Source organism: Papio anubis, chromosome 8 (genome assembly GCF_008728515.1).
Source record: "Papio anubis isolate 15944 chromosome 8, Panubis1.0, whole genome shotgun sequence".
Taxonomy (NCBI): domain Eukaryota; kingdom Metazoa; phylum Chordata; class Mammalia; order Primates; family Cercopithecidae; genus Papio; species Papio anubis.
The window spans coordinates 27,933,194-27,961,179 of NC_044983.1; the positions used below are offsets into that span (position 1 = coordinate 27,933,194).

General features: G+C 44.7%; 2 long non-coding RNA genes across 2 annotated transcripts; both read right to left on the minus strand.

Annotated features, from left to right (window-relative positions):
* Window positions 1–1,933: 1,933 nt before the first annotated feature.
* On the minus strand, window positions 1,934–27,909 carry LOC103886709. The gene is made up of 3 exons (XR_002523744.2): window positions 23,418–27,909; window positions 4,489–4,745; window positions 1,934–3,362 (listed from the first exon to the last, which is right to left on the minus strand). It is a non-coding gene; the product is annotated as an uncharacterized LOC103886709 (long non-coding RNA).
* Window positions 15,142–17,352, minus strand: LOC116276345. The gene is made up of 2 exons (XR_004185782.1): window positions 15,792–17,352; window positions 15,142–15,422 (listed from the first exon to the last, which is right to left on the minus strand). It is a non-coding gene; the product is annotated as an uncharacterized LOC116276345 (long non-coding RNA).
* Window positions 27,910–27,986: the final 77 nt, after the last annotated feature.

A 27,986-nucleotide genomic window follows, 5' to 3' on the forward strand; every position in this document is an offset into this window, starting at 1 on the left:
GGGAGTGAGAGCTAGAGATCATGTGTCAGCACCCAGAGCAGAGGAGAAAGAATTCTGATTTCAGTCCACGCCACCCCAGACTGCAGCATTGAGCACCCAGGGCTGGCGTTCATCTCAAGCCCCTCATTTTCTCTGTTGAGGAAACAACCCTGGAGAGGTCAGGTGACCTGCTTAGCATCACGCCACGCGTGTGGGAGAGAAGGGGCATGAACCCATGTCCCCCAATAACCCACGCTGCCTCTCCAATATCACATTATTTTCCTTGCACTGTTTCCTTTTTGAGTTCTTGCTGTGGTTTGAAATGACAGTGTCAAGCTTCAGGGACAACAGGACCTGCTGAGTCCACGGAAGGGTCTCTGCTTATTGATTGAATGGTGGTGTCATCCTGTGCTTTCGAGCAAAGCTTTTAGAACCAGAGAGATCCAGGCTCACTTTCCAGCTCAGCTCCGTATCAGCTGGACAGTCATGGGAAATTCACTTGTCATCTCTGGGTCTCAGTTTCCTTTTCTGTAAACTGGGGACAATGAGAATTGTATGACCTCTGGGGGCTATTTCAAGGAGTAAACAAAAGAATGCACAGAAAGTCTCTGTTCAGAAAAGAAGATGAAAGCCCAAAGAAGATTAAGTAATCTTGTCCAAAGTAACTCGTTCTTTAAGATGTGGACAGAACTCAAAAATCAGTCCATGGGTGCTGGGAAAGTCAGTGCTCTTTTGTTCTCTTTTATTACCTCTTGGATATGATGGTTCATGTGTTAAGGGCCCAGTGAATGTCATTCACTTAGAATTCAATATGTGTGAATTATTTGAAAAAACTGGAGTAGCCCCGAGTATATAAAAACTACCATAACCTAATGTCTATAGTAAAATATTACAAGGTCAGAGCTACAGTGAACCCTGTCAAGTCTGAAAAGACTTTAAATAAATCTTATTGACAAAAGACACTGTGGAAAGCTGGAAGAAGGTATTTGTAATGAAGACACAGACATCTAAGGACTGAAGTAATTGGAAACATGGCATCAGAAGATCTGCCCCTTTGTGCTGTGTGGTCTAGACACACTGCTCTACCTGTTTGTGCCCGTTTCCTTGTTTGTACAGTGAAGGGTTAGGTCTTGGAAATGGCTGAGATCTCACCAGATTTAAAGTCACCAAATCAAACCTAGAATTCAACCTAGAAAGATTACAGGCCCAAAAGTTTGTGAAATTATTGAGAAGGATCCCTTGACTCCAGGTTGAATTTAGAGAGAGAAATTTGCTAGCTGGCACGTGGAGTAGGAAAGGATCTCCTAGAAGTCACTACATCAGGAATCCCACAGCAACTACAACCACTGTTCATTGACATTATGTCTTCAATAGTAGGTGAATTTGCTGCTACAACCAAGTATTTTCTTTGCAACTGGCATATCCCTAATAATCTCCTTCCAGAGTTGTGCTCAGTAGCAGCTATTTCAGAAAGGAAATCAACATTTCCATTGTTCCTGTTGCAATATTGAATTCCAGGGAAGGTAGTTTTTGACATTTAAAGGGAAGAGCGCCCTCTAGTGGAAATATAATCCAATCAGATAGCCAAGACTACCATTAAAAGCTGATGGGTAACGTTCATGTTTGGAGACCTGCCCTACAGTCCCCTTTCAGAAGTGATTTATGCCACCAAGAAAGTGCACATCAGGCTTAAGCATCTACCAAGAAAATGTACATTGTTATAAACAAAAAGAAGTTAGATTCTTTTTTTTTTTTTTTTTTAGGAGTCTCGCTGTGTCACCAGGCTAGAGTGCAGTGGCCCAATCTCGGCTCACTGCAACCTCCGACTCTCTGGTTCAAGCGATTCTCCTGCCTCAGCCTCCCGAGTAGCTGGGATTACAGGTATGCACCACCACATCCAGCTAATTTTTGTATTTTTAGTAGAGACAGAGTTTCACCATGTTGGCTAGGATGGTCTCGATCTCCTGACCTCGTGATCCGCCTACCTCGGCCTCCTAAAATGCTGGGATAATAGGTGTGAGTCACAGCACCCAGCCTAGATTCGTATTTTTGGGTTATGATGAAGAGACAAGAGACAGAGCGAGAAAAGGATTAAGAAAATTAGGAACAGACAAGAGAAGTGGCATGAAAAGGAGGAGACAGAGGATAGAGCAGAAACAGGAAGAATGACATGAAAATACGGATTTCTTCTTGGTATTTTTCTTCCTTCATTTTAGATGAAGGGAAATAGCTTATTCTAGAATAATTCCCTCTAGAGACCCTGTTTTTAAATGGAATACCTTGTAGTACATTAGACAGGCAACAACTCTATTCTTGACAATGAAACAAACCACCGCAACTCAACACCTGATTGGACAGAGACCAGGCACCTCTCACTCTTGTTCATGTGCTTGAGGCCTTTCAAAAGGGAAAAAAATGTGTGTGATGCCAAATGAGAGCTTCAGTGAATGAATGCCGCAGCAACTACGGCCACCGCTGTTAAATTGACATTATGTGAGTTGGGCAGGAGATGGGGAGGCATTGATGAATTACACACATACAGATTCAGGCACTTTCTGAAGTTTTGTTCTAAGTGACATCTGTCTGTGTCCACAGAGACCATTCCTCCCATCCAGGTGCAGCATGGGGACCCGCCATGACTTCGGGGGTGGATGAATTAAGAGTTTTCCATTTTAACAGTTATGTCTTTATAGTCATATGTGTTAGAGAAACTAAAACTCACCTATCAAACCTATGATTTTAAGAATTCTATTTTTAACATGAGGCTGAGTAGGTTTTTCTTTAAGTGAGCAATTTTAAAGACAATATTAAATAAATAAGAAAGTACATGGAAAGGGAAGAGAGGGGGCAGAAGTTATGAGAGAGCACTGAATATCACCGAAGCTCAGAAAACACTTCAGGAAGTGAGCAGACATCATTCAAGGGTTATCTTTCTATCATCCTCTCCCCTCTCTTGAGACTGGTCCTTCTTGCGTTCATTTTATCTATTGTGCTTCTCTAGTTTGCCCTGCTCCTGTCTTCACCGAACACATTCCTACTGCTCTGAATCAATGACAGTGTCAATGGGCAGGACAGTCCTTCTGTGGTCCCATTCAGCCATGGCTCCAAATTCACAATCTAGCAAAGAAGAGGTGTCTAGACTGCCACCAGCATCGTATAGTGAAGGAATGGCCTCTAAATCAGCCATTTTCCCAGGACCTTTCCACCCTCTCCACCAGCACTCCCCGCTCCTCCTTACCCCAGCGAGAACAGCAGTGTACAGTGACATGTGTCAAGGGCTCCAGCCATGGGAAAGGTGGTATCCTGTCCAAGTAGCTGAAATCTTGCAATGCTGAAGCTTCTTTTTCTCAGATGGATTCCCCAAGAAGACTGCCATCTACACCCTTATTAGTCAGAGAAGGAAAGAGTTACATTGAGAAATTCTCTGAGCTCCAGTGAGAAACTCCTTGCTCCCCAGTGACCTCAGGTTACAGGACCCTGCCTGTGTAGGCTTGGGCCTGTCCTTCAGGGCTCATTTTAATGGAGTGAAAAAGCATTCCTTAGTCAATGACATGACCTAGGAGTTCTTGTGTCATTTTCCCTTCAAATTGCCATTACAGGAATGCAACGTGATACCTAATTTACAGTATCGTGTGATCACCGAGAGCCCCCTCTGTGCAGCTGCCCTTCCCACCATCCATGTTTGACAGGCCACCACTCTTCCACTCTGATGTCAAGGTGAGCCTCTGATAAGAGGGTGTGTTACTCTGTTTGTGTTGCTATAAAGGAATACCTCAGACTGGGTAATTATACAGAAAAGAGGTTTATTTGGCTCACAGGTCTGCAGGATGTACAGGGAGCATAGTGTCAGTATCTGCTTCTGGGGAGGTCCTCAGGACACTTCCAATCACAGCAGAGGGGGAGTCAGCAGTCACATAGCAAGACCAGGAGTAGGAGCAAGAGAGAGACGGGGGAGGTGCCAGGCTTTTTTAAACAACAGCTCACTAGTGAACTCATAGAGTGAGAACTCATTCATTACGATGAGGACAGGGCACCAAGCCATTCATGAGGGATCCACCTCCATGACTTCCCAGTAAGCCCATCTCCAACATTGGGTGTCACATTTCAACGTAAGATTTGGAGGGGACAAAACATCCAAATCATATCAGAGGGCCAATCAAATCCCAGAACACTGAAAAGAACAGCAACCCCTGATCCCCACTGGGCATGAAGAGTAGCCAGATTGCCAGTCCTACTTTCCCACCAAGACTCAAAACTGAAGACAGCTTAGCCTATTTTGGATGCTATTGACTGATACTAATGATTTCACTCCTGTCTACACCCAGAGTTTGGGGGCATAAATGCAATGTGGTACTATAAATGTTTTAGTCTGTGCCAATTCCTATGGTATAAATACTGTCATCACAGCTAATTTCAATCTACAAACATGATGTCAATTGACTCACAAAATTCCTGAAAATTTAACAAGCAGCTCTTGCAAGTTTAAGTCTGCTGCAGCATAGCACTTACATGTATATTCTATAGAGTTCTTTAGCAGGACATGGTACTGTGTGGTTGGGGATGCCAGTGCTAGCATCTCCGACGTATTCCTTCATCTTCACCTTCATCCTTACTTTTCCTTCCACTTTTCCTCAGTTATTAAAAACTCCTCACGTCCTCTCTTCTTCTCTCATTTTGTATGGACATTCAGGCCATGGGGAAACTGAGATGATGCATTTCCATTTTACTACGTCACTCATTCTGTGACAGCTGAAATTCAGGCAGAGCTGAAAACAAGCAAGTTAGACATAAAAGAGTCCACAGTTGCTACAGATACTGTTCAAATATAATACATAATTGGGCACTAATAATTAGAGATCTGAAGTTGAATAACACACAGTCTTGCCTTTTAAGGCTCACAGATGAATGAGAAGATGCAAATAATATCTCCATGGCAGACATTAGCAATTGATTCCAGAATTCACATACCACTGTTTTTTCTTTCTCAATACAGTGATCCCTACTTATTAATCACAGTTGGCACTGAAAATGGAATGTATTTACCATCCCTGGCCTATGTGTATCAAAGCACTAAGTGCAGGAGAGAAGGGACAGGAAAGATGTAAAAGGCAGAAAGGTGCCAATGGAGGGTGCCATAGACAAGTCTCACTGCAATTTGTACCTAATGCTGGCCCTGTCTGTAGACTTACCTCTAGGTGCATGTCATCTCAAAGTCGCCATGAAACACTACATTTTTGTCCCTAGGATTGTCCGTGGCAAGAATCAACGGGAGGGCACAGGCATGCCTGTGTCTGTGGCTGTGGGAACAATGGAAGGGGCTGAGCTTATTGCTCTGGAAGGCTGCTATTTGTGATTAGAAGGGATCATAAGAATGATGGAAGCCAAGCTGTGCTTTCAGAGAGGGGTCCAAGTGTGGAGTGCCAGCCATGATCCACTTCTTCCAAAGGCAAGTGGCTGTTGCTCTGGGGGTGGGAGGGGAGCTTAAGAAGGAGACTTACACTGCCCCTGTATGTAATCTGGTTCCTTTCCACATTGTCAGGGGCCTGGGTGATCCCTGATATTTTATCTTCAAATGTGATCTGGGGTCTATAGTTGGACACATAGATGAGATGAGTTTTTTTTAATGGAAGAGAAGGGAACTTTTTTTATTTTTTGAGACAGAGTCTTGCTCTGTCGTCCAGGTTGGAGCGCAGTGGCACGATCTTGGCTCACTACAGCCTCTGCCTCCCAAGTTCAAGTGATTCTCCTGCCTCAGCCTCCTGAGTAGCCGGGATTACAGGCATGCGCCACCACACCCAGCTAATTTTTGTGTGTTTTTAGTGTAGACACCAGGTTGGCCAGGCTGATCTCAAATTCCTGACCTCAAATGATCCGCCCACCTCGGCCTCCCAAAGTGCTGGGATGACAGGTGTGAGCCTCTCAGCCTGGACGGGAACTGATTTTTAATACATACTCTATCATGAGCACCCATTCTAACCCCAATACTAAGCCTCGGTGAGGGGGGATGGTGTCCTGGAGCAAATAGGCAATAACAGCAGGGTTACAGGCACTGCCTTGTCCTGGGGTTGGTGTCTTTGCTGTTGTCCACTGAGTTCCTAGACTCTGGAAGCTTCTTGTCTCAGATCTAATGTCTCTAGGATCTAATGGTTCCCTGAGCCTCCTGACACCCATACCTCTGACCTAGAGTAACGTAACCTTGCCACACCTTAGTTTACATTTGTGTGGCTCTTTACAAAGCTTTGTATTCTTTTTAAAGAACCTTTTGAAAGGATCTTAGTGAGAAGCAGCCAATGGAAGGGATCTTTGATGGTGAAATCCAGGCACTGTAGTCCCACCCGATACTTCCCCCATAGCACTGCCTTAACTACTCCTTTGCTAAAAGACTGATCTTGTCCACACACTGATTTGTAGAAAGCAAAGCTCAACATGAAATGAACAAGCTGAAAGTGCTGGGCCAAACAGGGTCCTGAGCCCTTAACCCCTGGGGAGGACTGCAGTGAAGTTCAGAGGATAACATCACTTGCTCCACGTGCTTTTTCTAGGTTCTGATCAAAAGGGAACAGACCGACAGCCTCGATACTTTGCTGGTAGAGTCATCACTCAATCACAGCATCCCCAGGGAATAGGAGAGGCATAGGATCTAACCCTTGCTATTTTTATTTTTGGAGACACAAATGAGGCAGTCGGTTCTGGAGGAAGTCACGAAATAAGCTCTGAATCAGATGGTATTTCACCCACCATCGGAGGCAGGATGACTTGTGCTATCACCTACCAAATCAAAGAGCTCTCCACACTTGCTAAATGGGACATGAAATGGCCTTGTGCAGTTCCAGCATAGAAAAGGCAAGGACTGGGGTACCAGCCAGGCTGCAGGCAGAGGCCCTCCCTCCTTGGGGCCTCAGCTTTCTGGAAGGGAGGGTGGGAGTGTGGAGTGTGGGAGGAGAGAGAGAGATCCCATGTCTGCCACTGCCCGAAAGAGCCAAGGTCTTGGTACCGGCAGGAAAGACAGTGAAAGTGAGATGTTTTCCACTCAAAGTTAGAGCTAGAACCGGGAGTAGGAGTAGGAGTAGTAGAGGGTGCAGAAGACATCTTTTTTTTTTTTTTTTTTTTTTTTTAGAAAGAGTCTTACTCTGTTGCCCAGGCTGAAGTGGAATGCAGTGGCACAGTCTTGGCTCACTGCAACATTTGCCTCCCGGGTTCAAGCGATTCCCCTGCCTCAGTCTCCCTAATAGCTGGGACTACAGGCGCCCACTACCAAGCCAGGCTAATTTTTGTATTTTTACTAGAGATGGGGTTTTGCCATGTTGGCCAGACTGGTTTTGAACTCCTGACCTTAAATGATCCAGAGGGCATCTCTTTCTATGAACCAGAGCCACCAGTGTCAGCTTTCACTCCCGGCACCGCCTGTGCTCCCTAGGACTCTCCCTTTCCTGTCTCCTCATGTCCAATTCCAGATTCTCCTCCCAGCTCTTCCTCTAACTCCCTGCGACCTGGGCAAGTAATTTTTCAGTATTACCACATTAGAAACAAGGAGAATGGGTTTGACCTCTCTATATCCCAAATAGCTATAAGCTCCTTTGGGGTGCTGGTTGTGTCTTATACCAGTGGTCCCCAACCTTTTTGGCCCCAGGGACCAGTTTCATGGAAGACAATTTTTCTATGGACTGGGGGGGGGGGGGGGGGGTGGTTTCTGGGTGATTCAAGCCCACTGCTTTTATTGTGCATTTTATTTCTATTATTATTACATTGTAATATATAATGAAATAATTATGCAACTCACCATAATGTAGAATCAATGAGAACCCTGAGCTTGTTTTCCTGAAACTAGCTGGACCCATCTGGGGCATCTGGGGGTGACGGGAGACAGTGACAGATCATCAGGCCTTAGATTCTCATAAGAAATGTGCAACCTAGATCCCTCGCATGCACAATTCACGATAGGGTTCGTGCTTCTATGAGAATCTAATGCCGCTGCTGATCTGACAGGAGGCAAAGCTCTAGCAGTAATGCGAGTGATGCGGAGGAGCCGAAAACACAGATGAAGCTTTCCTGGCTTGCCTGCCGTTCACCTCCTGCTCTGTGGCTTGGTCCTGGTCCACAGCCCAGGGGTTGGGGACCCCTGTCTTATGACACTTTATTTCCCAGAGCATCCAGAGCTGTACTTGGAACATACAACATACTTGAGCATGACCTTTTGATGTGATCTGCTCACACAGGATTCACTCCCAGCTAACACAGACCCTTCCTTCCTCTTAAAGATTCCTGAGGAATTTTATCATGAACCAGGTGTTTGGGCCATTAAAAAAAAATTATGTCAGCTATTTTGATTGAACACACCACAGACAGAGTGTTCAGTGCTATTTTGGAAGGAACCTATTTCATTACTGCAAAATTCTTATTTTAATTCTTGGATGGCCGTTAAAATGGAACCCCTTTCCATGTGAAATGGTTACCCTGCATCTTGTGACGCCTCCCCAGAAACTGGGACCTTATTTCCTCTAAAGGCAGTCCATCGGTTCTGCCAGCTTTTATGCCACTAAAAATTTCTACTTTACCAAATGCTGAAATCTATTTGTATAGCATACTGAGATATATTTGTATAGCATACTTCCATTGGTACTCTACTCCTTCGGATATTTATGAGAAATAAATAAAGTTATAGGTGAATATTTTATATTATAGGACATATAGGTTGTATTTGGTTTAGTTTTGTTTACCTCAATAATCTAAACTTATTTCCTTATAATACACATTTATTTAGATTGAAGAAAAAAATAATACAAGTCCTAACAAACCCCTCTCGCCACTTCCACTCCAGCCTTCCAAGGACAGCACCACTTTGGCTGGTTGGATATGCAGGGACCCTCTGTGGCTACAGAGAGGAAGGACATGTTCCCTTCCTTTGCTCTTGGCCTCCTGGGGGTCAGCTGTAACCTAGCAAACTTTCAACTTGGGGATTAATGGTAAGTGTCCCTCAGGATATGGGTGTCATGAGGACTCCAGGACTGAAGTCTCTGGGGATGGTGCTTTGGCTGAAAAGGCCAGCCGTGTTTCCAGGGGTAGGACAGGATCCTTCCAGCATGATCAGAAACTTACTGGGCACCCTTAGAGCTGGCAGGGCTGACAGTAAGATGAGCCAGGCCAGGCAAGATTATAGATATTTCTACCATCTCTGTTATGGATGCCCAAGGAGACTGGGCACAAACTGATACTTAATTTTTTATTCAAATCTTTTCATTGATAAAATGAGATAACAGGCTTCTCTGTCTATGGAGTAGCCATTCTTTTATTCCTTTACTTTCTTAATAAACTTGCTTTCACTTTGAAAAAAAAATGAGATAATAACAACCCATTACCTTGTGATTCCTTAAATGTCTGAGGAAATTAATGTCAGGATCTGAAGCTACTCTAAGAAGAAAGGCTGAATTATGATTAGAATTATGGATCCTCAAAGAGCTGTGAAGAGACATTGTGTGAGCCTGTGAACTAACTGCCTATAGATAATGAGAACTGATGAGCAGTTCATAGTTTAAGTTTTTACTGTGTGCCAGGCACTGCTCTAAGCACCTCACATGAATAAGGACACTGTGTCCTCAAAACAACTCTTTCAGGTAGGTACTATTATTATCTCTACTCTGCAGCAAGGAAACCAAAGCACAGAGTTTAAGACTTCACCCACAATGCCACCTAGAAAGTGAGAGTCTGGCCAGGGGTGGTGGCTCACACTTGTAATCCCAACACTTTGGGAGGCTAAGGCAGGAGTTCAAGACCAGCCTGGGCAACACAGCAATATCCTGTCTCCAAAACAACAACAAAAAAATGGGTGTGGTGGCATGAACCTGTAGTCTCAGCTACTCAGGAGGCTGAGGCAGGAGGATCCCTTGGGCCCAGCTGCATTGAGCTATGGTCACACCACTGTACTCCAGTCTGGGTGACAGCAAGACCCTGTCTCCAAATAAAATAAAATAAAATAAAATAAAATAAAACTGTATTAGTCCATTTTCATATTGCTATAAAGAAATACCTGAGACTGAGTAATTTATAAAGAAACGAGGTTTAATTGGCTCCTGATTCTGCAGGCTGTACAAGAAACATGGCAGCATCTGCTTCTGGGGAGGCCTCAGGAAACTTATAGTGATGGCGGAAGAGCCAGCACTTCACATGGTTGGAGCACGAGGAAGAGAGAGAATGGCGAGGTACCACACACTTTTAAAGGACCAGATCTCACAATAACTCAGTCACTCACCATCACGAGAACAATGGGATGGTGCTAACCCATTGTTAACTCCGCCCCCATGATCTAATCACCTCCCACCAGGCACCACCTCCAACACTGGCAATTACAGTTCGATATGAGATTTGGTGGGGACACAGATGCAAACCATATCAAAAAGAAAAGAAAGTGAGAGCCAGAGAGTCAGCCCTGCTCCTCACCCCACCACAACCCTGGCAGGTGGTTATGCGGAACATTCTCGTGGGCTCGCAGCGAAGTGTGTTTATGAACTTGCATACAAATAGGTATGTTCACATTGACATTGATCATTTTATCTTTTTTTAGTCTGGTTTCTCCTCTGCTACTGATCCTCCACAAGTATAGGGATTGAAATAGCAAGGACAGATCAGGGGAACTGACTGAAGAGTGACCTGTATTGCTCATGGGAGCTGCAAGCTGAAAAGGTGCTAAAGAATGTCCCAGACAGCAAGCAAGCAAGGCAGTGCTTAAAGTGGTGCTGGCTTAAAAATAATAACCCCCCAACTAACAATCTGATGTGAATCCTAATAGCCTCTCTTTGGGCTCCCACCTGCCCACGATCTTGGAGACACAGAGCAAAATCATTGTCTGCAGCCAACTCTCTTAACTACATCTGCCTGGAAGGCAACCAGCGCCTCACCTCTTGCCCCAGATGTCTGCATCTAGAGGTTCACACAACCTAGACCCAGTTAGAGCCCAGGCAAAGGCTTCAGCCTTTTCCTGTGATAGAACAGAAGGATGCAGAGACCAAACCATAATGTGTGAAATGTAAGGACCTAGCAAATCACAGAATGGAGTCCCCTCTTTTTATAGGGGATAGCACTAAAGCCAGTGAGGTTAAGTCATTTGTTTCATATCACACAGCTAGTGCCTTATCCATCTTTGTTTCCCTGAAGTCAAGCATAGGAGGTATCTGGTAAATGTTTAATTAGTTATCCGCATGAATTTTGAGAGGCTACTGAACCTCTCTGGTTTCAGTTCTATTGACCACAAAATATGGAAAATCATCCCTGCTCTATATGTTCCATAGAATTATTGTGAGATGAGGATCCAATAAGATTTATCCTCTGCGCCTCACCTTCCCTCCAGATATAATCACTGGCAGGCAAGAAAAGTGACATATTATCTTTTCTCTTTTCCCTTCTCCTCTGTCTTCTAGATTTAGAAGCAAAGTATCGTGATGTCCTAGCCAAGATCGTACACTGAAGCAGGAGAGGATATTGACTTAGACTTGGGTAGGAAACCAGAGAGGAAAACAATTGAGAGACTTGATGGGGTTTTGTCTTTGATATCTTTTTTATCAAAATTAACTATATTTTGTTCCTACCACAAGGAGAAGAAGTGAGTGTATTGAGACACCCTAGAGATAACCTGGATCAATCACTTCATTTTAGAGATAAGGACCTGAAAGGAAAAGAAAACCTGCCCCAGGTCGCACAGCTGGTTCCCACCAAGCCTCCCGATTCCCGCTCCTCTCCTGAAACATTAGCCTTTACACACAGCTTCCAGAAGGGAGGGTATTATTCTCGGCAAGGCTCGAAACTAAAGCAGTTGGTATCTATAGCCAAGGTATGCTTGGTCTTATCTGGGCAGCTGACTCACTTCTGGACTCAGCCCCCTCCCTGACTACTTAACTGCACATTCTTGCATTAAAAAAAAAAGTACCATATTTATTATCATATTCGTGCATATCCTAAGCATTTCACATGTGTAAAACTCTGCTACTGCATTCGCTACCCCCTCTATCTTGTGTTTTCTTATATTTTTGCGATCCCGTCAACTGCTGTTTTTTGTTGGTTTGTTTTGTTTTTACATTTCAACTTTTATTTTAGATTCAGTGCGTAGATGTGCAGATTTGTTACGTTGGAATATTGTGTGATGCTGCAGTTTGGAGTATGGATCCTGTCACCCTGGCAGTGAGCACAGTACCCGTGAGGTAGTTTTGTAACCCACTTTCCTCTCCCTTCTCCCTCTGGTAGTCCCGTCTATTGTTTCCACAGTTATGTCCATGTATGCTCAATGCGTAACTCCCACTTGTAAGTGAGAACATACGGTGTTTGGTTTTCTATTCCTGTGTTAATTTGCTTAGGATTATGGCCTCTAGCTGCACCCATGTTGCTGCAAAGGACATGATTTCATTCCTTCCATTTCTTTAAAGGGGATGGCTTAGGGTTCTGAGGGGCATCCTCATTACAAATCCAACCTCCTTGACTCTGGAGCCTCCCTTGACTCTTGCAACAAGTCTGGTTGAACAAGTCTTAATGCTCTATCACATTGATGTCTGTGATACTCCACTCTCCCCTTTTCACAGACAGTGGCCTCTCTGACCACTCTACCCCTGGGGTTACTCCTCCCTCCTAGCCTGGATATGGGCAGAGAATCCCATGGCCTCAGCAGTAATCTTTAGGCAGAAGGCCCCTTTACTTTAGCTCAAGCCCCGCCCTCTCTTCTTTGCTCTAAACTATGTTTCTACATTCATGCCCCTTCACCAGCCCCTCCTCAAACCCAACAGTGCAGATGAATGAGGGCCTCCCCACCCCGACAGTCCTTCCTTGACTTCACATCTCCACCCTGCCTGACCTACAAACCTTCCATTCACCATCACTCCTTTCTCTACCCTGACCCCCAGCTCCAAGTTCTTCCTGTAGGTCCTACACTTGCCACGCTTCTCAGTGTATCCCATTATCTCTGTTCTTATACTGCCATAATCTTATCTCTGGCAGCACAGCCATAATCTCCGAGCATCCAGACATCTTGCCCGTCAACTCATTCTGCATTCTGTTCTCCGAGTTGTCTTCCTAAAGCCTGGATATGATCTTGCACCTCTATGGCTCAGAAACCATTGATGGCACGATGTTGGTTATCAAAGTCATTCCAAATTCCTGAGCCTGGCATTGCAGATGCTTATATGTCCTCATCCCATTCTGGTAAGTTTCCAGAACACTCACCATGTGCCATGTCGGGTACTGTGCCAGGTGCTTTTGCATTAGGACATGTGTGCAACTTTGAAGTCATCAGTGGAAATGGTGACAGATATGGGTGTCTTTTAATATTTTCAACCTTCAGCAAATGAACTCAGAATTGAGTGATTTTCTCTAAGTTCCATATTTAAAAGAAACATTCAATGATAAGGAAACATCAATTGATTATGGGAATTATTAATAACCAACATTTTTGAGCACTTACTGTGTTCCAGTCAGTGGATTAAGCATTTACATACATTGGCTTATTTAAATGTCACAAGAAACTGATGAGTCATTATTATGGTTCATTTACAAAAGACGAAACTGAAGATTAAAGAGGTTAAGTGACTTGCCTGATATCAGAGACCAGGAAGCAGTGAAGCGCACCAGGAACCCAGGTGTGTCTGATTTCCAGGTCCTTGCACTTTATTGCTCTACTCTGCTGCCTTGGTAACAACAGGTTGCAAGAAGTGTCAGGGAGTGCCTCCCTCCTTCTCCCTCACCCTCCCCTCCCCACTTATGACTTCATGCTCCTGGTTGCATGACAGCACGGGATCTCGAAAGCACATACCTTAAGTATAATGTCTGAGATTCTATTTAAAATTCCACATTTCGGGTCAGGCATGGTGGCTCACACCTGTAATCCCAGCACTTTGAGAGGCCGAGGCAGGTGGATCACCTGAGGTGCGGAGTTCGAGGCCAGCCTGACCAATATGGTGAAACCCCATCTCTACTAAAAAAATACAAAAATTAGCCAGGCATGGTGGTACATGCTTGTAGTCCCAGCTACTTGGGAGGCCGAGTCAGGGAAATTGCTTGAACCGGGGAGGCAGAGGTTGCAGTGAGTTGAGATCACGCCACTGCACTCCAACCTGGGCAACAGAGCGAGAGTCCGTCTCAAAAGAACTAAATAAACAAAATAAAATTACAAATTTTAAGTGGGGGAAATAAGGAGATCAACAGGTACAAACTTTCAGTTATAAGATGAATACGTTCTGGAGATCTAATGTACAGTATGGTGACTATAGTTAATAATAGTGCATTGTATGCTTGAAATTTGCTAAGAGAGTAGATCTTAAGTGTTCTCACTGCAAAGAAAAAATTTAAGGGTAACTGTGAGATTAATATTAATTAACTTGATTATGGTAAGAATTCCACTATACATACATATATACACACATATATATAATCATTACACTGTATATGTTAGACACATACAATTTTTGTTTGTCAATCATACCTCAATGAAGCTAGAAAAAAATTCAAAATTTTCTTTTGATAGTATTCATGGAATAATGGAAGACATTACAATTCTCATGACAAGACAATGTCAACATCCAGCATTTTGATGTACTTGTATTGGCTGGGATTCAAATCTCATCTGAAGCAATGGTAATAGCCTCTGTTGGAATGTCCCATCCCAGATCATGAAGCACTTTCCCACACTGTCTCCCTGAATTCTCACCAAGACCCTGAAAAGTGCTACTAGCCTCATCATTAAAAATAAATAAACTTATTAAAAATATACTGAGGTCATAGAATTAAAGATACTTGCCTAAAGTTACATTACCTGTAACTGGTCAATTTTTTAACTGCTCAATGTTGCTTCTTTTTTTTTTTTTTTTTGAGATGGAGTCTTGCTCTGTCGCCCAGGCTGGAGTGCAGTGGCACAATCTCGACTCACTGCAAGCTCCACCTCTTGGGTTCACGCCATTTTCCTGCCTCAGCCTCCGGAGTAGCTGGGACTACTGGTGCCTGCCACCACGCCCGGCTAGTTTTTTGTATTTTTAGTAAAGGTGGGGTTTCAGAGTGTTAGCCAGGATGGTCTCGATCTCCTGACCTTATGATCTGCCTGCCTCAGCCTCCCAAAGTGCTGGGATTACAGGCGTGAGCCACCGCGCCTGGTCCCCATATTGCCCTTTAATAACACCACTTCTTGGATACAAGTTATTCTCAGACAGATCTCATTTTACAGAGCTTTTCACAGTATGGGTAACAGTTACTGGACTAGAACCACATAAAATGATCACTGCGCAGGATCATTCATCGCAGAGCATTCGCTGAATCCCAAAGTCTTCCCAGGAGATAGAATAGCTCTGCTGAGGCACTTCGGCCTGAAAGGATTTGCTGTAATGTGATTTCACCTGAATGTTTAGCCATGGCTGCAAATTCCGCTTCAAAGAAAGGGCCTCTCTTTACAAGTGACTGTTGTGGCTGTTTCTCTGCAGCTGGCATTCCAGAGCAAACCAGGGATTAGAGGAGTTTCTCTTTGGACTTAGAGATAAAAAAGGCAGGCTAGGGACCCACACAGTCTACACCCCCTTCCCCAGCTGGTGATGCTTTTTCTAATTCTGATTCAATGTGCCCACCTGGTTGTCATTATACAGGGCCAGACTCACAGCCTGGGAGGACAGACCAGACTTCCCCAAAACTAAAACCACCCTGGGGCTGCAGCAGTCTTCGTTTGATGAGGACAAACCACAGACCCCATCAGGAAAGCTGGGGAGGGGACGGAGAAGGAGGCTAGCAGAGCCTCTGATCATACTCTGGGTGCCCGTGGGCCACTGACAGACACCCTGTCCATCAAAACTGCTCACCCCAAGAAAATGATCAATGACAAGCAGCCCGTGGCGAGATCCTGCAATGGCAAAATGATTCCAGGTGCAAAAGGGCGATGTCTGTGCAGGCGGGGTCAGCTCACGGCACTCACAGGGTGAGGCACAGGATGGACGTGTGAAAGGATTCCCCACCAACACACACGTACACACACAGTCCCTCTTCTGATGTCATGGTTACCAAGGCAACCCAACATGAGTCATATCTCAAGGTGGATTAGCAGAGCAGGAGAAAGGCTTTTGTTTGTTTGTTCAAAGCTCTTCCCCTTCTTTCCTCTTAATAGCTCTCTCTGATGGTGATAATAGCCAAGTACCTTTCATACCCTCAGAAATCCTAAAATTTGGGTGTTTAGCTTGTTCAATCTTAGAAAGCAATCAACTTTTTCTTGATATTAGATTGGGGCGGGAATCCAGGGCTCAGTGATAATGTTGCATTTGGCAGAGATCTGAAATGATTTCTAGAACTATGAGGGTGGTGACTTAGCAATCACATTCCTTCTGCACCGAGGCCCACCCCTGAGAGGTGCCTGGCCTTCTCGGAGGAGCCGGCCCTCCTAGCCCCACTCTCCTGCATCTGAGCAAGCAGGCACAGACTAGGCCCTGGGGAGCAGTGTGCTTGCAGACTTTCTATTTTGAGCTCTGCAAGTGCTTCACAGCTCATTGGCTGTGCGTGCCAAACAGGAAGGTCCTCCCGGAAGGGCCACATACTGGAGGATTTCACCTAGAGCAGAAATAAATTAGCAGAGAAAAAGAGATGACTCGTCACAGGGACAAAGCACAATATCACAAAATAAGGCCCTTCCCGTGCCCTAGATTGAACGCTCTCCTCGGAGATGCTGCCTGGATCTCTCACGGACGCCTTGAGAGGTATCCTATAACTAATTTTGGGATGGGCCCTTTTCAACTGGAAATGCCAGGCAGTGATTACTGAATCTGTCTTGTGTCAGAAGCCTTATACCTAATAGGCATGACCACGGGTTCAAATCACCTCCTAGTAATTAATTAGTGGGCAAAAACAAGTGCTTTGAGCTCAAGAAAGGAAGAATGATGGTTTCTTGGGTGCCAGTAAAACCAACTTTAGGCCTCTCTCCTCCTTAGCTCAAGGTGCCCCTAGTTCTTCACCTCTGTTTTAATGGGAAGCCTGAGTTAGGTTTTATTAAAGTGGAATTACTTGACCCGGTAAAGTTCAACTGAAGGTAACTGTTATTCAATGTTTGCACAAAAGAAGCACAAACAACTCCATGTCAACTCACCTGTCCCCACCTACAATGCAAACAGCAGCTGTCAAGACTTTTCATCATCGACTGTTATGAAAAACCTAACACGGACCAGGAAAGTACTTCTTGAGCAAAACGACTCCTGGCATGGAATCTGTGGTCACCAGAGCTGTTAATAATAATAATAATAACAACAATAAAAAATAAGTGCTGGGGAGAGGACTAGGCTTTGTTTGAAAGAAAAATTTTTAGGCTGGGTGTGGTGGTTCACACCTATAATCCCAGCACTTCAAGAGGCCAAGGTGGGCAAATCATGAGGTCAAGAGATCGAGACCATCCTGGCTAACATGGTGAAACCCCATCTCTACTAAAAATACAAAAAAATTAGCCGGGCGTGGTGGCGGGCGCCTGTAGTCACAGCTACTCAGGAGGCTGAGGTAGGAGAATGGCGTGAACCAGGGAGGCAGAGCTTGCAATGAGCTGAGATCACATCACTGTACTCCAGCCTGGGCGACAGAGCCAGACTCCGTCTCAAAAAAAAAAAAAAAAAAAGAAAAAGAAAAAGAAAAAGAAAAAATTTTAAATAGTATTTACTTTCATAATCTTTTCTCTCTAACTTCCAAATAGGCCAGCAAATATTCCACTGGGCCCACGTGGAGCCGGGCTGCCTCCCAGGGTGCATGGCCATTCTTTTCCTGTTGCCTTTATCTCAATGAGTAGAGAAGGCAAAAGTTTGCTCACGTCAATGACCATGTCTGAAATCCTCGCTTCTGGCCACAGTCTCATGCAATCCAGGCCAGCGTGGTGGGCTCTGTAACATTTCCCACTGGCTCTCCTGTCTCACTCTCAGGGAGAACGGGTTGTAGACCTAATAGACATTGGCCAAGGCACTGCACACCCCCTGGGCTGTTCTGTGGAATTAGACCCAAGACATGCTAACAGGTCTGGCTTTCACTCACAGGCAGCTCATAGAATTTAGAAGATTTTTGAAGCAGATTTTTGGAAACCATCCTCTCCTCCTCACTCTAGATGAGAATAATGAGCCCCCCGAGAGGCGACATGACTTGTTGAAGATCACACGGGGTCCTAAGTGGCAGAGGCTAGAAGTTGAGCTTCCTGGCTTTAAACCCAGAGTGATTAGCACTAGAACTCAGTGGGGGTTGAAGGAAGAGGGAAGGCTCCCTCACATCCCCTCCTGATACATTCATTGTTTTTTGTGTCTAATTACTATTATTAACAAAAACAAGAGCAGCAACAAAGATATTTCCGGGGATAGGAAAGCAATGCTTTAAATGACCAAACATTGAGCATAAATTATTTGCCTTCTCAGTCAGCTCCATGAATGGAGGCCTTGCATGGTGAGAGAGCCCAGTGTTTGGGGGGTAGAAGTGGGTCCTGTTAGGAGCTGAAAGAGAAAGGGCAAAGAACCGTGAAGACAAATGTCAATGACACCATAGCCAGCACCCAATTTTGAGTGGAGAGAGTCATAGAAACCTTCCAGAACTCATGGGTGGATTGCATTCTCAGATCCAGCTCCTCATCAGCAAGGAGATTAAGTGATCAGCCTCCTTTTTACCTCCAGGCGGCCCATATGACCTTGACTAATTCCCTAGGAAGTGTGAGCTGCAAAGTCTCTGGTTGCTGAAAAGCTCACACCCCCATGGAGGGAGATTGGATGACCTTAGGCTTTTGAAATTACCTGCCGCAGCTCTTGGCTCAATTCTGTTTCATTTGCACTATCTCTGGTATCCTGACATTTCCCATTCACAGTTGCTCTCACCGGCCTCATTTCCTACCTCTTTGAAAAGGTCTTTATGACCACCTCCGAATCAAAGATAAAAATGCCAGATTATACTTATCCTGACATGGCTCAATCGCCTGAAGGTTTGCATAGGTGGATGTTGGTGGTGGTTCTCACATTCAGTTTTCAGAAGAGGAATCATTTTGCTTTGTGGAATCATTTGAAACTGTTTTGCTCTGCACAGACCCACAAAGTCACAAAAATATGTCTTTTTCATCCCTTCCTACCTATGTCAGAATCACAACTGAGGTGCTTCCAGTTTCACAGATCTAGAACCTCAGTTTTCTAGAGGTTCTAGATATTTCCTTGGCTATTAAATTTCTGAACTCACTGGCGATGTCCTTGACATTGGTATAACCGGAATAGTTCTAACAGGGAGGTTCCCTGGTTGGGTAACTTTCTTCTGGTTGCTGTAGAAGCGACTTCTTTTCCCTGCCTTTCTTCTTAGCTTGTCTGCTCCAAATCTCTAAGTATGCGGCTTGGAATTTGTACCTGGCACAGATATTCTTAGCTGTGCCCAAGGGCCCAAGCCTAATGGGTTCTTCCCAACTTCAACGACTTCTTTCACTTTTGTGGATTCCTCTAACTTCCTTTTTTAAATTATTATTATACTTTAAGTTCTAGGGTACATGTGCATAACATGCAGGTTTGTTACATATGTGTACTTGTGCCATGTTGGTGTGCTGCACCTATCAACTCGTCAGCACCTATCAACTTGTCATTTACATCAGGTATAACTCCCAATGCAATCCCTCCCCCCTCCCCGCTCCCTGTGATAGGCCCCGGTGTGTGATGTTCCCCTTCCCGAGTCCAAGTGATCTCATTGTTGAGTTCCCACCTATGAGTGAGAACATGTAGTGTTTGGTTTTCTGTTCTTGCGATAGTTTGCTGAGAATGATGGTTTCCAGCTGCATGCATGTCCCTACAAAGGACACAAACTCATCCTTTTTTATGGCTGCATCGTATTCCATGGTGTATATGTGCCACATTTTCTTAATCCAGTCTGTCACTGATGGACATTGGGGTTGATTCCAAGTCTTTGCTATTGTGAATAGTGCCGCAATAAACATACGTGTGCATGTGTCTTTATAGCAGCATGATTTATAATCCTTTGGATATATACCTACCCAGTTGTTCCCTTCTATATCTTAATGTGCCCTTCTTTGGCTGAAACTGCCTTCAGGCTGCTCCTGGAATTATCTATTCCCTTTTTAACTCTGTTCATAGGCAGGCTGCTAAGTGATTCCTCCCCATACCTAAGCTTGGCTGGGAGCTCCTTTGTAAATGCCACACTCCCAAAGCCAAGGCTGAAGAATAGGATGTTCAAACATCCCCCAGGGGATTGCAGGAACAGAGGAACCTCCAGTGCTTGGTGGAGCCTACAGGGAAGGTTGGATGAAGTTCCGTTAGTCCCTAAAGGAAGGCAGGTTGTGGCACTGGGTGCTGGGTTGAGAAATACTTGTAGTGTCACTTTCTTGGTGTTTACATACTTGCTAATAAGGTGGCATTATAGGCTCTATTCTGCCACACAGCTCCTGCTTCTAGAAGATCCTCTAGCAGCCAAAGTTATCTGCAGCTTGCACTCCAGAAAGAATACCCCCATGCTGATCAGGCCACATAAACGTGCCTTTGTATGCATTAGCCATGATTTTTTTAAAGATAACATAAATTTGACTTTTGAGCAATTGAGGGATAGTGGAGCATATCATAAAATAATCAGGCATTAGAGTCAGACTTAACTGGGTTCAAATTCTGACTCAGACACTTACCAGATATATGTGTGACCTTGGACACATTACTTTAATTTTCTAAAAATCCCAATTTCCTCATCAGTGAAATGTGAATTAAAACAGGAAGTTATTTAGAGAGTTGTGTGGATTAAAGGTTAACATTTAATTTTTTTAAAAACCCGTAAAACATGGTGGCATGCACCTGTAGTCCCAGCTACTAGGGAGGCTGAGGCAGAGGAGTCACTTGAACCCAGGAGGCGGAGGTTGCAGTGAGCCGAGATTGTTCCACTGCACTCCAGCCTGGTGACAGAGCAAGACTCAAAAACAAAAAACAAAAAACAAACCATAAAACAGAATCAGAATTAACACCTTAAAAAAGCACTTATTTTACGCCAGGCTCTACTTTGGCTCTGTCCTTCCATTAACCCTGAGTCATTGCTATTATAACCTCCATTCGACAGATGAGGAAAGAGACACACAGAGATTAAGGAATTTGTCCAATGTCCAGAAACATCCTGACACCCTGGCAAACTCAAGGGACTTGTGGAGGTGGGGCTGCTGTGCTCCATGCCTTAGGCCCTCCCATCCCTGAGGAGTGTGGGACCCCTGGGGGCCTTGGTCTTCATGTGTCTCCAATACTCTATTTACCCCATTTCACTGGGGTGACCAGCTACCCAAGGAGCTTAAAGGCCTGCACCTATGGGGTTGTCCCAGGGTCCTCAGTTGGACCCAGACCCAAGAGGGTGTCCCACCAAGCAGATCATGCCTGCTAGCCGGCAGAGTATCCTTTCATGAGATTGTGTGAGGCACTAGAATGGTGCTGACACCATGATTTTAAGGTAACTCAAATTTCTGTATAGAGATGAGACCCTGTAAAAATATTTTCCCAGGGCCACAAACCTAAGGCAGCCCCTACAAGGTCCCTCTGCCAAGAAACCACAAGCTGGGACTGGAACTGTGCTCTCCATGTGCAGAACGGCCTCTCGGCAAGCACACAAATGCAGTGCAGTTATTATTAGCTTTTAAATGCCTTGGGGAGTTTGAGCTAAAAGAAATCCCATGGTAAAGCAAGTTTGTAAAACAAAATGTGACTTGGCCTCTGTTTTTAAGTCTCAATTCCAGTTTTGCAAAAGGAAGCCCATTTGTAACTGGTGAGGGATGAGAGCCGCTGGTTGAAGCTGATTGCTTCACAGCCCATCTGGCTTTGCAGAGAGGAGAAAGGCAGACATTCTACAGTAAAGAATGCGGCTGGTCTTGGTCTAGGTTCCTGGGTGGGAATTTCTAAACCCTTGGAATGTTCTGAGCAATAGGAGTGTCTTTGGTACTCATGGTGGGCCCCTGAGGCCAGGCCTGAGTTCATGCTGATGAGGTGAGGTGACTGTGCCCTTGACAGTTTCAGGATAGGGACTATCCAGGCCAGAAACGCCAATCATATGCTTAAAGGGGTTGGGGAAGTGGGGAAGGCTGCAGACGAGATCGATCATGTAGCCTGTATTTCAATCATGTGTGGGTGGCCTGGAAACCCCAGGGCTTGTGGCTGGGGTCTGAAGGGTGGGGGTTTTTGGGGGACCTGTGCTTTCAACCAGGAAAGTCTGCACCAACTGTGGTAGTTGATGTCAGAATTGCACTGTACCCTGCCCTGTGAAGCTGTGCCCCAGCAGGGAAGGGGTAAAAAGGGCAATGGAACAGTCTGGCTTCTCACTTTGTGTTCAGGACCCTCTGTCTCCATCTGTACCTTCCCACGCCTTGTCCTTTATCCTCCACCTAACACCTCTCCCCTGCCACAGCTGAGAGGCCGTGTCTGAAACACACACTGTCCTCTTAAAAACCTTCAAGTGTCTTCCTTACTTATATCCTGTTATTATCTGCTGACATGTGGAGAAGAGAAATTAGGCAGATTAACTTGATCACCATGATATATCCCATACCTGAATTTAGACTCTCTTTCAAGGACCTCAGATGGTTGACACATGTGTCCTCAAGACATACTGACTATTAGAGGTCATTAGAGGCACAGGATGAAGTAGAAATAGCATCAAAGTGGAGATAAACGCCCTGAGTCTCAGTCATCTCAGGGACTATGCTCCCCCAGGAGAATCGGTCAGGCAGGGTGGGACCAGGCTGGTTGTCAGTCCCCATCGAATTGCCTAGGGTGCAAAACAGACCTTCAAGCCCAGTGGGGAAATGAACAGTGTGAAGTTGGAATTGGAAGAGAAATCCAGTCAAATGGCTGAAGGAAGACTCCGATCTGATGGACACACCATCGAGGCCCCCCCTTGGTGCCCAGGACAGCACATGATGTCAGATGTTACCATTCAGGGCTTCTTGCATATGGCCCAGCAGCACTCTCATTGTTTGGGAGGGCAGGGACAGAGTGGAGAGGGGCTTCAGCACATCCCACTGGGAGAGCCTGTGGCTGACCAAGTCTCACGAGAAGAGCCTCATGATGGACTCTGCAGCTCACAAGTCACCTTCGTTAATTACTGCACCATGTGCGATGCTGACAACCTGACACCTCAAACTTACCTGTTTCTTTAAATTTAAAAATATTTTTTTAGAGATGAGGTCTTGCTCTGTCACCCAGACTGGAGTGCAGTGGTGCAGTTATGGCACACTGCAGCCTCAACCTCCTGGGCTCAAGCGATCATCCCACCTCAGCCTCCCAAGTAGCTAGCATCACAGGCACACACCACCATGCCAAGCTAGTTGTTTTTTTATTTTTTTATTTTTCACAAAGATGGGGTTTCACTGTGTTGCCCAAGCTGGTCCCAAAGTCTTGGCCTCAAGTGACCCTCTGGCCTCTGCCTCCCAAAATGCTGGGATTAGAGGCATGAGCCACTGCACCTGGCCCCAAACTTACCTATTGACTTTAATCAGCTGAAGACATTTGGATGTCTCTGCAGCGTAGGAGAGCATACAGAAGTACATCTAAGGAACCAAGCCACAATGATGTCTCTTGCTCTGCATGGAGAAGGAGAGAAGTGATAAAGTGGGGAAACCTAGTATCTCCTTCACCTACCTCCTTCCTCTGTCAACACTCTCCTTTCTTGGCTGCTTACTGTTATAGCTTACTGTTATAACCATTCTTTTCTCCACACTGTTTTCCAATAAACACACACATCAGAGAGCTGCAGTCTTCGAATGCTCCCCTCTGTACCTGTATTGCCCAACACAGATGGAGCCAGTCAATGTTCAATCACTCAGGTTTTGCGTTAGTCCTATCAATTAAGATTTACAATGAGCAAATCTCATCAAAATGTCACCACATCCCCAAATTTAGGTCAAATGGACACAATCCCAATGCTCTTATCCTACAAATCTAAGCCTTTTGTGGGAGCAAACATGCTTGTCAGCAGAAATTAAGGAAAAGCAAGAGATGGATGGCAGCTGCTGGAGAGCACATGGACATCGTTTCCAAGTGCCCAGGATTGCCATCGGCCATATCGATTGGATAATGACAAGGAGAGCTGGTTTGATTCCAAAAAGAAACCATGCAGAGGAGGCAAAAGGCAAAAGGAGTACTTAATTTTTATGAACCTGTTGGCGGGTGCTCCATATTAATATTTCATTTGTCAGTCTTTTTTTATTTTAAACTCAAAATGAAGAGCAATGCCTAGCTCCTGACTGTAATCTCAGTAGGAGTGTGTGGTGTGTCCACATCCTGCCTCATGCCCCAGATCATTGTAGTTAATGACCACACATACAGGCATTGTGTTTTGTCAATCAGTTACAAGCTGAATTTTGGGAATACGTAATCATTTCAAGGATTTTTTCAAAAAATCATCCTACTGCTAAATAGCAGCCCTCTCTTTCTCAGCCAACAGCATGTGGAGGGGGTCTAACTTAAGGGCCATAAATAAATCTGGACAATAACCCTGCATAAAGCAATCTTGTTCTTTCCCCCTCTAAGCTTCCACGTCACACCCGGCTTCTCTGTTGAGCTTATGATTTGGTTGCTAGGTCAGCCAGAAGGTGAATGGTTTCCTGCGTGGGTGAGATAGAGTGGTTGCAAAATGCATATCTTGCCTCAACTCAGCAAATGGTGCCCCAGCTGTCAGGGGCACACAGCATATTGGAGGCTGTGATTCAGGAAGGAGCACAAGGTGAATTATATTGTCAAGCACGGTATTAAATGGCTGAAGCTGCCCAGCAGCTCCTTCCCCAACCTGTTTTCTTCTTAAAATAAATCTATTCCATTGGCAGGCACTAGACTGAGGTGTCCTCACAAAATCACGGAGTCTTAAGTAGAAAGGAGGCATTTGGACCAGCCCCTACTCTTTAGAGACGAGGAGTTTGATGTTCAGAGTATGAACCGTGGTGGTTTTTGTTTTTGTTTTGTTCTGGGTGGGGAACAAAGTGAAGAGGATCCTAATCTGAACAATGAAATAGTGCCAACACTTTCCAAGAATATGGCTAACTGAGTCATGAATGCAAAATAAAAACAGTTTTTATAGTGCATGAGAGGAAAAGATTTAAACCTGACAGTCCTAACCTCTGAAGAAATGCATAATATAGAAATAAGTTGGACCAGTTCCCTAACAATGCCAATGATCCTACTCCAGTCATAAAGCAATGTGTGTGTCCGGGTTAGGGACAGTGTTGGATGGCTCCCATTCTACCCAGAAGCTTGTACCCTTAGTTTATCTTGAATCATCAATTCATGCAACCATTAATTCATTCAATGAACATATTATAATAATTACCTACTGTGTGATAGGGTCTGGGGGGGAAATGTCAAGTAAAGCATGTTATCTACCTACAGAATCTTCCAGACAGGCAAACATTTTTTTTTTTTCAATATGAAGGACACAAACAAATGTATTCTAGCAAGGCAGTTTTACCTACAAGGTAAAACTGTGCCTTCCACAGATAGCCCATTTTCTACTTCCATGTTTGGTAAGAGCCAGCACCCATCAAAGTCACATAAAATTATTATGATTGGTAGACATTTATTTTCAGATATTAAATGATGGGAAGTAGTAGTAAGGATTTGCCATGTAGCATTTTATGTGTGCAAAGTGCTTTATGGTCATATTTTATGGCTTGTTCTACATAATAGTCATGTGTGAGATGAGCTGGAACAGGCTCTATTTTACAGTGAGGAAGTGACAGCAGTCCTGTGTATATCAGTGTCCTCTTCAAATACTATTTGCCTTGGGGTTTTAATAAATATCATCACTTTTTTTATTTCTTGGAATTTGCATTCTGCATGTTTATATTTGGTTCATTCAGGCTTTTGATAATGGTTCAGAGTCCAAACTCAGATTCTGAATAGTGCAGGCCATATCCGAGTGCAACTGCCAAGATGAGCCATGGCAGACATGACCCAACCCTTTTAGCTTCCGTCATGATCAATAGCTGTTACCACCGTTCCACTGGAATTCCATTTCCTCACTTATCCTCCAAGGTCAGAGAAAGGGTCCCTCTGGTTTCCACCTTCCTTTCCTTCCAAGAAAGCGATCTTTGTGGTGGCCCTTATTTGCCTCTCTCCACACACCCTTTCTGTCCAAGTTTCTTGAGAATCATAACCATAATGGAACCACCATAGATCAGCTTCAGCAAAGAATGATCAACACTCCCTTACTTCTTTCTTCTGACAACCTACAGCTGGAGTGGAATTTGGGGGAGGCAGGAGTGAAGATCTTGTAAAACCTCACTCTTTTGTTTCCTCTTTCCATTCCTTCAAGGGAGTATCCTGGATCACTGTAGTCACCCTGGGAGTAAATTTGTGATCCAGAAGGACTAGCCTTTGTCCATGAGAAGCACAGTCTCTTAGGAAACCCAGAAAGGCCAATGGGCAATTGCCAGTCAAAGCTTCTGGTGCTATGACAGTGCTAGGGTTTATGGAGCAGAAGGGATAGACTGCTGCCTCAGGTCTAGGGGCTCAAGAAGGGCTTCCCAGAGGAAGCAGCCTCAGGACTTCGGAGTTAGATTGGAAATGTTGGTGCATCTTTTGCTTGGGAGAGACTTTGAGTCTAGGAGCCAAGGAAGGCCAAAGAGGTAGCCCAGGTGAAATAGAATAGAGTAGGCTGCTTGACATTGCCTTTAAGCTCTAGACAAGAAACGAAGGGAGGGAGGGATGAAAGCTTCCTTTTGCCTTGCCATGACTCAAGCATAAGTCTCCCTTCAAAAACCATTCTAGTTAATGACCACTCAGCATATTCAAGGACAAGGGGTGCCTTTGGTTCACCCCTGCATTATGATTCTTGACATATGACAAGCAGGTGGGCAGGGCTCAGACCCAGCCAAAACACCTTCTCTCACAAAGCCGAAAAGGACTGCATGAGCTTTTCTAAAAATCACTGCTGACAAATCCCACAACCAGTCTCAGCACTGAAAGTTGAATGAACTCAGGAATGGGAGTCAGGAAACAGCTTTTGATTTAATGTAGTGTGTGGTCTTAGCCACTCATTTGACTGACTTGGGCCGTATTGCCTTATTTAACTTATAGGATTAGTAATACCTGCCCTACTTACTCAACAAGTTTGTTGGGAGGATAAGATCACGTAATAAATATGAAAGATTTAAGGCATACAAAAATAAAGCCCATGACTGTGTCCAGTGTTGTTTCAATGTGTTCATGGGCTTCTGCTTTGGAGTTAGGTATTCCTCTCATCCACCACCGAATGTCTGGGCTGTCCTGTCTTTTACCCTCAACTGTCAGATATTGATCCCCCTGCCTCCATTCACCTTCCCATAACACTTGGTCAACAGCTGCTAGTCATATGGCCATGGCTGAGTTATTCCAAGCACTGACTCATGTCATCACTTAACATCTTCGAAGTATTCATATGGCCCCTTCACTTTAAGACCTATAAGCCCATATTCCCCAAGTCTATTCTGACTCCAACACCAGTGGACTGTGCCCCCTACAGTGGCTCAAAGAGGAAGCCCTCATCTCTGGACACTATAGTCCTGGGTTAGCCCACTGTGTCTAACAGCAGTCTCCCAACTGGAGCATTCTTATTGCTGAAAATGATCTCCTGGTGCACCTACCACAAGTACTTGGGGCTGCTTCAGCAAGAATGATGGAAGCATTACTCCACTTCTGCTATACTCTCTTGCCTGTCCTTGGGGAGGGTTATGCCAACTGGCTCATTAACATAATCAGTATGGTTTTGACTATGCCCTGACCAGCTAGGCTAACTGCCTAGCTCATAGCAAGTACTCAGCAGGTGCTTGTCAAATAGAAAATTAGATCTCATCATGGACTGAGTTCTGTCCTCCCAAAATTCGTGTGTTGAAGTGCTAACCTCCAGTTATCTCAGAATATAGTTGTATTTGGAGATAAGGTCTTTGTATGAGTCCATTCTCACGTTGCTGTAAAGAACTACCTGAGACTGGGTAACTTATGAAACAAAGAGATTTAATTAACTCACAGTTCAGCAGGCTGTATGGAAAGCATGGCTAGAGAGGCCTCAGGAAATGT